Source organism: Tenrec ecaudatus, chromosome 2, assembly GCF_050624435.1.
Source record: "Tenrec ecaudatus isolate mTenEca1 chromosome 2, mTenEca1.hap1, whole genome shotgun sequence".
Lineage (NCBI taxonomy): Eukaryota > Metazoa > Chordata > Mammalia > Afrosoricida > Tenrecidae > Tenrec > Tenrec ecaudatus.
In genome coordinates, this window is record NC_134531.1 from 107,920,509 (window position 1) to 107,931,995 (window position 11,487).

General features: G+C 37.9%; 1 non-coding gene across 1 annotated transcript; it reads right to left on the minus strand.

The window, feature by feature from the left end:
- Positions 1-1,340: 1,340 nt before the first annotated feature.
- Positions 1,341-1,463, minus strand: LOC142441656 (small nucleolar RNA SNORA26). Its single transcript, XR_012783016.1, has one exon. It is a non-coding gene; the product is annotated as a small nucleolar RNA SNORA26 (small nucleolar RNA).
- Positions 1,464-11,487: the final 10,024 nt, after the last annotated feature.

An 11,487-nucleotide genomic window follows, 5' to 3' on the forward strand; every position in this document is an offset into this window, starting at 1 on the left:
AATAGAGAATCTTATATATGTGTGTGTTTGGAGATTGAGGTTGGTAATATGTTTGAATTTTTTTTCAATTCCATTTTATTGGTAGTTAATACAGATACCATATCACTCTATAGTTCAATCACATCAAACAATATTGTATAATACTGTTCCAATACTGTCATCAATCCTGGATTCCATATACGGAAAAATAGAAAAGCATATAACCAAAACTTAAGAGGGTGACCCCAATGACATAACACATCTAAGACAAACCCCACTGTAAACAAAAAATACCAACAATATTGTAAAACAGATGAACATTTTAAAAGAGTTTCACTTCGTTGCAGTTTGAGAAATGAACTGGAGGGATGCCAGGGGGAGTGGGCTGATTATTTGGGAGGTATCACAGCACTCCAGATGATTATGAAAAATAATGAGTAAGAAATGGAACTGCAGCAGAAGAAACTCAATAACGTACAGATGTCAGCATGACACATTAGCAAACTTACAGGGAAATGGAGAGGACCACACAAAAATAAATGAGTGATTCAAAGGCTTGATTATTCCTCCAAGATGGAATTTCTTACCAAGAATGGCCACTAGGTACTGAAGTATATTTTAAAAATTTAACCCCCAAAGAAAAAGATAAAACAAGGACAAGCCAAAAGATCTTGTAGTGAAAACATATAAACCTCTAATAAACAAAAATATCAAAAGAAGTTACAATTTCCCAACATATCCTCCATTTAGATATTTAGTTTGTGTATGGGGAGGCAAAATGACAGTTACAGCATCCTCTGTGAACTCGGTCACGTTCCTTTGAGTTTGAGGAGCAAAAAGACAGCAGTCTTATGAAGCAAGATCAATGATGTAGTTCAATCGGGGTAAGATTTCCCAAGGAAATTCTCCCAGGATAGGCCTTGCTAGCTTTCCTGAAGGCGCATGGGTGGGAGGAAAAGAATTCCTCAGTGTAGTTTCTCTGGATTTTTCTCACCGAAGCGGATTTCCATTTTCGTATAATATCTTTATAGGGCCTCATGATCATCCTGTGTCTAAGAGAGCATCTATCAAGATTATCCCTTTGGAGTCCTATAAAACCTTATCACCTTCTGAACTGGCTTTTCAGCCTAGACTTTAACGAGTTCAGGAGATTCCCCTGGAAGTCCGTTTTGATTGGAACTTGCTTTTTGTGACATTTTGATAAATCTGAGACTCATCCTGCTTATGCTTCTTTCCTTAGCTTTGGCCTTGCTTAACAGACTGATGCAAATCTTCGTGTTGCTTGTAAATATTCAAAATAGCGTTGCTGTATCTTACCAGCAGATGATCCTTCACCAATTCCTCTATCTTTTTTTTTCTTCAGCTGTAACTCCAGACAGGATCCAAAGAGGAGTTCGACCGCCCTCGTCTCTGTGTTTCACAGAGACTTGCTTTACCCTTCTGTGTTAGCCTCTGAAAGTACCGCAGCCACCTTATAAGGGCGCAAGAAAGGGCACAGTTCCTTTATCTCCTGTGTGCTGCTGTCATTCCATTTCTTCTTCCAGTCAATATCGAATCCAACGATTTATATTCTTTTCTTTGACACTCAGGGTTCTACAATTGTCAGCTAGATTTTGTTCCCTTTAGTGACCCTCTTTCGCACGGTACTATTGCAGGGAGTAAGGGCAACTTCTCTGCCTGGTCTGCACCGTGCCACAGGTCCTCTTTACTCTGTTTGCCTTTAGCTTCTTTATCACTGTGTTATTTATCTCGAGAACCACTGGTAATGCAGTGGATTGCTCATTGAGCTGCTAACCACAAGATCAGTGGTTCGAACCAACCTTCTGCATGAGAAAAGATGAGGCTGGAAAAATTTACTCCTGGAAAAATGTTAAGTCTTGGAATCCCAAAAGGGCAGTTCTACTCTGTCTAAGGGGTCATTTAGCGGGAATCCACTCAATGTCAGTGGGTTGAGTCATTCTCTTTCTATCCTACAGAACTCCTCCCAAGAACTCATATCCTAAGCTTTTTGTTTCTTTTTTTTCCTCACTGTAAATTCTGATGATTATTTTGGAATCATAATTAATAAAAATGGGCAACCTGATATTTCAAAATATTTTCTTTGCGCATCTTCCATGACTGGGGAGGAAGATGGAATGTTCTGCTCCTGTCAAGATTTACAGGCTTTTACGTCCAAAGACGACAAGAAAGAAAATCCAAACACAACAGAAGGAAGGTATCAGAGCTCAAATTGTGAACACCCACATTTTAGAAGGCGACGGAGGACACTAAAAGCACCCAGTTCCATCTTCAGGTACCTATGTGGATTAAACGTCTGAAAGATCCCCTCTGACCACATGGAAGGATGTAGATAGCACTACTTTCAGACAGAGATTATGGTACACTTGATTATGGTGGGTGGGACGATGAGATAGAGGGTACCTGATCAGCTGCTCTCCCTCTGGGCCCTTTCTAGATTTTTCTCAACAGAGGTTTTCGCTCTGGCTTATTTTAATATTGCCAGTGGTCCTTTCTTTTGTCTTTGATCTGTATCCCAGAATACGAAGTACAGAAGGGTCACGGGTACAGAGGTAATAATTGATGCAATGGCTTGTCAGGGAAGGAGGTAAAGGTTGAAGGCAATTGAGGAGCAAGAGGTGAACACGGGAGGAGGGAGGTCCACCAGAATTGGTTGTGGTGATGTATAAACAACTCTCTAAAATGCAGCTAAACTAGAGACGAGACGTGTGTGATCTGTGAATTTAACCACAATAAAACTACGAGGAGGAAAAATACCCTGAGATCTACAAGCTTGGAAACCCACAGGGCCAGTCTACGATGTTCTTGGGATCACTTGCGTCAGAATTGACTTGATGACAGGATGGTGGGGGGAGGGGATTATTTATGTTTTTGAGTTTGTTGAAAAGAGCCCTGGTGACAAAGCCCCTACAGGTTCGCGATTCCCAATCTCCGCAATGGCAATGCGTCTTTGTTGGTTTGAACTGGCTGCTCCTCATACAATATTTTGGCACTTATAAGGCTGAAAGCTTGCAGGCGTCATAAGTTTGTTTCAAATGGAAAATGCTGAACCCTGTGAGATCCCAACTTCTGTAACTCTTGCATCACTTGTAATTCTGCGGGGTTCTTCTACACGTTTCTGGGCCACAGCCTCAGTTTTGCAGCCATCAGGTTTGACACGTTGTTTTATTAAATCACTTCTTTGGGGTCTTCCCAATTGTTTTATACAATACTAAATCGATTAATGTGCTGCAGCATTCCTGTATGATTTTTGCAAAGCTTCAATAATATGGAAAAAAGTTCACTTGAGTTTTGTTAAAAATTTCATGTTAGATCTTACCTCAAAAATGTCATTCCCCAAACCCATGATAAAAAAAAGTGTTGTTTTTTTTTTTTTAGGCATCCAAATAAAGTTAAGCCAATTGTGTTTCTGAGAGAATTTGCCTTCATCCCCCCACTGATCACAGTGATATGTTTAAACATGTTTTATTGGGAATAAACCTGTGCATGTATTAACTGGAATCTTAGCAGCTATGCTTTATGACTTACCTTCATAATACAGGGTAGGGCCCAGCTCAAAGGAGGCAAACAAGAAGATATCAGTTGATGGTTATTATTCAGTTAAATTTAGATCTCCACGAACTGAAATCCCTGACCTTACCGGGATGACCTAGTCCCTCAAGTCTCTATCACCTGCCATGAAATACCTTCCTGCACCAGGCTTTGTATACATCAATCATTAACCTATGAGATAATTACATGTCTTTCATCATGGTCAATATGCCACCCCATTAAAACATAACAACTAGACTCTTCGCGCAATTTAAATGTGTGTTTAACCCTACAGGAAGCCGTGGCACATATAAGTCATCGGAAGAGAGAAGAATGGGGAGAGTACCTTTTCTGCTGTATTTAAGGGGAAAAATGGAAACACAGAGAGAAGAAAAGGCTTAGTGATGCCTTTCAATGTAGTTTTGCTTCCTTTTCTCAAAAGTACTCATAATCATTCAGAGGTGGCAGAATTATTGTCCATTACATGTAGATGTGGACATTGGTATTCTGCATGGCAAGTCCAATGTGTATAGTCCATCTCATAAATTTTAGTGTCATGCCTTACAATTAATAAATATTTACTACCACTATTGTCTACTTCAAATGCTAAGGAGCATATTTAAGGCTCCTCGGGAGACATAAATATTTCATGGTAAGCATTCTATGTGACAAGTACAAAATATAACAACAAAACTCTACGGGTGGAGCACATTTCACATAATCAATCATGTCCTAAGACAAGTGCTACAAATAATGTGGATGAGTTCAACATTTTGGGGTCAAGCATAATTGTTACCATGCACTTATGTATTTGATAGCCTGAATTAAATGGAAATAATGGAATAAAATATTTTAAATAAATATAAATAATGTATGTAAAGAAAAAATAGCATATTATCATATCACATGTAGATTGACAAGTAATACTTTATAGAAAGAGTCAATGTGAATAGAACCTGAATAATTAGAAGTTTAAACATGACGTTGTGGTTAGATTTTATGTCAACTTGATAGTGCTTGTGCGGAGGTAAGGGGAAAGACTCACCTCTCCGTCAGGTCGCACACTGATATGTCTCCTTGGAGGTGTGACCTTCTTATAATAGACACTGAGAAGTTCTCTCTCTCCCTTGTCATGTTCTACTTTGCTGCTGTCCTAGCTGTGGGGCTGGCAGCCCCTGTGGCCTGTTGACCCCTAGAAGCTGTGGCACCCTGAAACGTTCCTGAAGACCTTGGACCACATATGTCTGCACCGCTGGCCTGTGGCCTCCCAGCTCCCAGATGCATCCTCCTGCTTCCAGCACCCACACTTGCACGAGTATGAAGAGGACCCCTGTTAGCATCAGACCTGTATTTGAGTTGGATTGGTTGGTTCACTTTCTGAAATAAACTTATTTCTTGATATAAAGTCCTTTCTTGTCGGTATATAAGTGTCACTGGTTTTGTTTTTAAAAAAAAACTCAGGCTGACACACATGCATTCATAATTTTCCTACTGGTAATAAAGACTAAAATCGGTAGGTTTCTCGATACATTTGTCAATGGGGTAGTGCTTCAGTAGTCAAAAACTTGAAAATATTAGTCATTCAAAACTACAAAAGCTCGGTCCTCATTCATGTAAAGTCCATGTATATCCAAGGTCGCTTCTGAGGACATCCATCCTCCATGTAATGACTCATTGATCCAAAATGATCCTGTGTTTCTCACGTCTCAGCACATGACTTCTCCAATCATTACCAAGAGAGAAAGGAGAATGGGTGCTCATCATGAAGAGGCTTTTGATTTCCTCTAGCAATCACTGATACCGATGATATGAACAGACCTCTTATTAGTCAAAACTTGTATGTGCTTCCACCTAACGGTAAGGTTCTTGAAAGTGAATTTTTGTGTGTGTGGCCCAGAAATAAAGGAGAATCATATTGATTTATTTTAAAACTTTTTCATGATTATTATAATAGCATATTACAAATCCATCACAGATTGAGCAAAATAGATTCCCCAATTTAAAAATATAGTCTATATAATCATAGCAAATTATCATTCAAGAGTTTACAGAATACAGATGGTAAGAAACAGTCCTAACATCTAATTTGATGTATGATAGAATTTAGTTGGCAGATGTGAGAATTATTTTCCAAAATAACATTTAGTCAGCATCCAATTGTAACCAAAGAAACAGATTTTTACTTTGTGACACACTGAATAAATCTTCCAACAAAAAAATGTTAACAACGTTCACTGAGACAAAGAGTAAATTACCAGTAAACTGTAGATAATCAAGAAAATATATTTAAACTCACTGGTAGAACTCAATCTGTACTAGAGATTAGGAATTACTTACTCTACTTTCAACATTAATCTTTGTTTTTAAAACATGCCCTTTTCAAATAACTCAGGCAAATTTAAAAACTAGAAATGATTTGATCTCTCTTCTTTACAAGATAACAATGAATCATCAGCAAATATCCAATGTTTAACTTTTAGTCTGAAAAATTTAAATGTAGAAATACACCAAGAAAATGAACCAAGCACATGACTTTTATATGTAGATCTATTTTTATAAGTAATGAATTTTTGTTAAAACTATTTATATAAATACAATTTACATTTTAAAAATTTATATGTAAAACAGTCTATTTTTATAAGTGTACATATTTATTATTTTTGTTAGAAACTATAGCTTTTGGGGGTATGGCAAATGTTATTAATGTTATAATTAAAATTTGAAATGCATTTTTATTCTTTTTTAAGAGTTACAAAATGAGCACTGTCTTTTTTCCACATTTATATCAATTTAATTTATGTCCATTTACAATTTCAAGTCCTTGTTTTGTTAGGTATAGCTTATTGTATATATATATATATATATATATATATATACTTTCTTTTTCTCTATAGTTAACATGTTGTAAGATCAAAGTTGTTGTGTCTCAGCTAGATAGCATATCTGGTAAATAAAAGAATGCTAAAAATCAATTAGAATTAAACCTTAAATTGATTATAACAGAAAAGTGGGTGAAGGGATACATCGGATAATGTAAGATATGACAAAATAATAATTTATAAATTATCAAGGGCTAAGGAGGGAAGGGGAGTGGGGAGGGAGGGGGGGAAATGAGGAGCTGATGCCAGGGGCTTGGGTGGAGAGCAAATGTTTTGAGAATGATGAGGACAACGAAGGTACAGATGTGCTTTACACAATTGATGTATGTATGGATTGTGATAAGAGTTGTATGAGCACACAATAAAATGATTTTTAAAAATAACATACAGAAAAATTTGTATGGCAAAAACTAAATATAACAAATATACTAGCAACAACAATAAGCATAGTACAATTTAGAAGGTAATTAGAGAAGTGAAGTAAATAAGCTATAAATACATAATCCAATAGTAGATAAACATATAAAATTTTGTTGATTTGATTAGGAGACGATAAGTGCATTTAAATTCATAGGGACCTTATGTAAAACAGAATGAAACACTGCCCGATTCTGTTCCACCATCACAATCATTACTATATGTAAGGCCCTATTGCAGCCACAATATAAATCCATCTGGTTTGAGGCTGTATTTTTTTTATGCTTACCCACTCTGTGCAATCACTTTGTCCATAAACAGGAACTGGTCCCTTCTGATAACGTGACCAAAATCCATACGACATAGATTGGCCGCCTTTGCTTTAAGTATTATGGGTATAAATTCTTCAAAGACATATTTATTTAATTCTCTGGCAGCTCATGGTGTATTCAATATTGTTTGCAAGGACCATAATTCAAACGCACCAATTTTCTGTGGTCTTCTGTATTCATTGTTCAGTTTTCCCACATAAAAGAAGCAATTATAAATACCATATCTTAGTCCTTAGAGGGACATCTTTGCTTTTAAACACTTTTTAAGACTTTTTGATTTAGAGGAAGTTTTAAAGAGCAGATTGCCAATTTTAAGTTCGACAACTTAAACACATTATGTTTCAACTCACGCTTTCAATCCTCTCAGTAAGTCATCCCCTCCAGGACGTCTGCAGGAGGTTTCCTGTTTCTGCTCCTCCTTCTCCTAAGCCCCTGTCCTTGGGTCCTAAAGGGCTGATTTTTCTAACACATGAGTGGATTCAGCCCCATATTTGTAGGCGAGTAAGGGCCGTGACCTTGAGGGTGCCCCCATCCTCTATCCAACCAGTAAACCTGGGCTCTTGTATGACTTTTATAAGTTCGGTTCCACATTTTCCCCCATTCTGTCCAGGTCCTTCTCGTGCGAGCCTTTTCAGAGTAGTTGGTAATAGCAGTCTGACACCATCTAATGCTTCTGGTGTCAGGCTTGTGGAGACTGGTGTTTGAGTGGTCCATTAATGTGTCTCTGCATTTCACTTTGTCTTTCGGTTTTCACCAGTCTCCTTTGCCTTGATGAGGAGAGACAAATATATGCACTGGACCTGGCTGTTTGCAAGCTTTTAAATGCTAGCTGCAACTCCCCAAAGCAGGATACAGAACATGGTCTTTGTGAACAACATGCACTCACCTGACCTTGTTGTCCCCTAAGATCTCCTGGCCCAGTCATACATTCGGTCAATCTAAGAAGCATTCATCACTTTGCCCGCTGTATGCTTTACCACATGCAAGAATATAGTTTCAACAAAGGTAAACAGACATACACAAACACCCTCTGCCAAACCTATATGTATTTGTGTGTATACTTCTCCTTCCCTCCCACACCGTTCAGCTTGTGTGTCTACCACTATTACCAGATTGTGTATAATAACAGCTTGCCTCTGTTACCTTCAACTCTTACAAACCTCTCTGTGTCTGCCCCTGCTCTCAGTGTGCTCCCCTAACCTCTTTTTATTGTATATTGCCTTTCTCTTCACCAAAATGAAGATTTTTCTACCCGTCTCTCCCTTTCTTCTTACCCTTAGTAATGATCAAATCATGTTTAAGGAGTACTTTGGCCACATATTTCCCCAGTGCAACGGGCCATTTGATTTCTAGACTTCCTGTTCTGTTAGACACTGATTGAAGATCCAAGTAAAAAAAAAATACTTGACATTACTTATTTCTTTCTGTACCATGATGTTGCTTAATTGGCCAGCTATGAAGATTTTTGTTTTCTTTGTGTTGACGTTAAATGTATACTGTTAAGAAATCCATTTTATTAATAAATATAAAATATTGATTATATTAAGATATATAGAACCTTTGGATGGGACTAATAAGTATTATAAATATGATACCACCCCCAACTTAACGTAATTACAAGTGAAATATTAATTAAATCTGGTTGAATTTGATAAAATTGTATCTTAAAATGATGTTGGAAAACAGAACAAATTTGAAAGGAAGACAAAGGGAATACGAATGAAATTAGATTTCCTTGAATACTACATATTTCAATAAGAGAATGTAGTAAAAGTTTGTAATTAAAATTATTCCTGGCGAGCAGACAAAATAAATTCTAGATCATTGCTCAATTCATCCATTTTGTAGCATCTTGATTTCCTTCTGGGAAATGTTAGTTACTTAAGGGGAAACATAAACAAAATAGTATGCAGTGAAGAGAAACAGTTTAGAATTTCATTACTGCTAACAAAGATTCAAGAGTCTTCCACAAAATTAAAATTTTAATCAAACATAATTGAAAATTTTAAATTAAAAGTAACTTTAGGTTCCTTGGATGGGTCTTACAAAATAACAGCGGACTGCTGGAAACTTAACCATTTGGTGATTCCAATTGTAGCTGCTATCCCGGATGTAGATTCAATGTGTGAGCAAATCAATACATGTCCTGTTACATGGCATGCAGCTAATGATGTTGCCAGTGCCTTTTACCTGCTTCAGAGGATCACCAGAAAGAGTGTGCTTTCAGCTATCAAGGCAAGATACTTTCTCCACACTTCCCCAAAGGCGCATCTACTTCCATTTGAGAGCAGACGAATAGACAGTGTCCAGTGTATGGACCTGTAGGAATTTGGAGCAAAGCCATGCCATTTTCTGAATATATTTTACTCCTTTTGAGAAACAGTTGGTGCTTGCTATGGACCTTAGTAGAGACTGAGCGCCTAACCAGAGGTTACCAAGTCATCGTGCACCTTGACCCACACATCATAAACTAGGTGTTGCCTGACCCATAAATTGTCCGTGGGCAGTAGCACTCCATCATTAAAAGGAAATGGTGTATAAGAGACTGTGTTTCAGCAAGCCCTGAAGGCATAAGGAAACATGAGGAAGTGGCCCAAGTGGTTTCCACTTCTGTCATAACTTTCCCTCTCCAAGTCTGTCCTTCTAACTACATAAGGAGTCTCTTATAATCCATTCCTCACCATCCTGACACAGCTGGCAGCATCGCAGGGTCACCTAAGTGGCAGTACCTTGCAGTGGTGGGCCAATGTTCTTCAGGAAGCTGTACACACTCTAAACTGTTGTTTACAAGATGGCGCTACTTCTCCAATAGTCAGGCTTCATAGTCCGGGAACACTCATTAATACTCATTGTTACTCCCGGTGTGACTCACTAGCAACAGTTTTGCTTCCTGTCCATGCAACTGGATGATCTTTAGACCTGGAGATCTTAGACCCAAAGAAAAGAATACTCCTACCAAGAGACGCAATATTGATTAAAATGCTTTCTGAATATCATGCAGATATTAGATTGCTATTACACAATAAAGATAAAAACCATGTCCGCAATGCAGAGGATTATTAAGGACACCATTTCCTACTACAATGTCCAGTGATTAAAATCAAAGGAAAACTGTAGCAACCCAATTCCAACATGACTACACAGAAATAAAGTTTGGGTCACACTACCGGTCCGTAAACTTGAGCAATTCAGTTGCTTGCTGTGAGCAACGGGAATGTGGAGCATGTAGTGGAAGAAGTTAGTACTAAATACCATCTACGACTACGTAACAGTGTTGAAACGAAGACTAATTGTTATGAATATTCCCCTACTTATGTACACATCAAATATTTTTGTTTTCTTCACTTATCTAATGTAAGAAGGAAACAGGGGTTTTGTGTGTTGAGCTTATATGTGTTATGTTCGTGGTTTCACCTTAGACCCAAGTCTATTTTAAAAGTTGTCTTTATTTAGAGATGTGTACAGTTTAAGGACATGTGTATACATGCTAGTATCCAAGAGAAGCACTATGATGGCTACCATTGCGTGTCAGCTTGGATGAGCAACAGTCTCTGGATTGGCAGTTAAGATGAGACCTGCTTTAATGCGATCATACGATGAGATGTGCTATGAATAACTCATCGACTGAAAGTGAGTTTTTATGGGGCTGAGGCCTAAAACAAATAGGGCTAGCTTTTAGCTCTATCTGTAGCCCACATCTGGCTCATTATGCTTTGTTTTCTTTTTTAACTTGAGCCACTGGCTTGTCAAATTGCCTTCCAATATTGAGATCCATTAGTCCACACATTGTGAACCAGAAATCTACTGTCTTACTTGATTCTCCTGCATGTGAACCTGTATAGCCCTGGAATCATTAATCTGCAATGTAATCAGCCGCTATTGGTTCATTAGTCTATATAAGCATGTGTGTTAGGAGAACACACATGAACTTGAGGCTTCTCAGCTTGTAAACTGCATGAGACATTTTCTTGAGATACCTGCTTCCTGTATACACAGATACAAGCTTCACTTGTTCTGCTCACTAGGAAACTCAGCCAAAGCAGGCCATCGAATACTACCACTTTCATCTCTCCTTGATGAAAACTAAGACCCATAGAAGCAAGCATCCAAAAGATTAATGTATTAGTTGAACTTCAACCTCCAGGATCCTGCAACCAGGACTAGACAGTGCCTTGCAGTATTACAAACTGCTGTGATAGTGATTATAATAAAAGACTTAAGATTTAATGAGAGAACATTGTGAAACAAAACTCAAAATCCTGCAAAGACCAAGTTTACTGCTCTGATAGAGATAATATATCCCTGAGACTATGGCTCTCAGATATCATTCC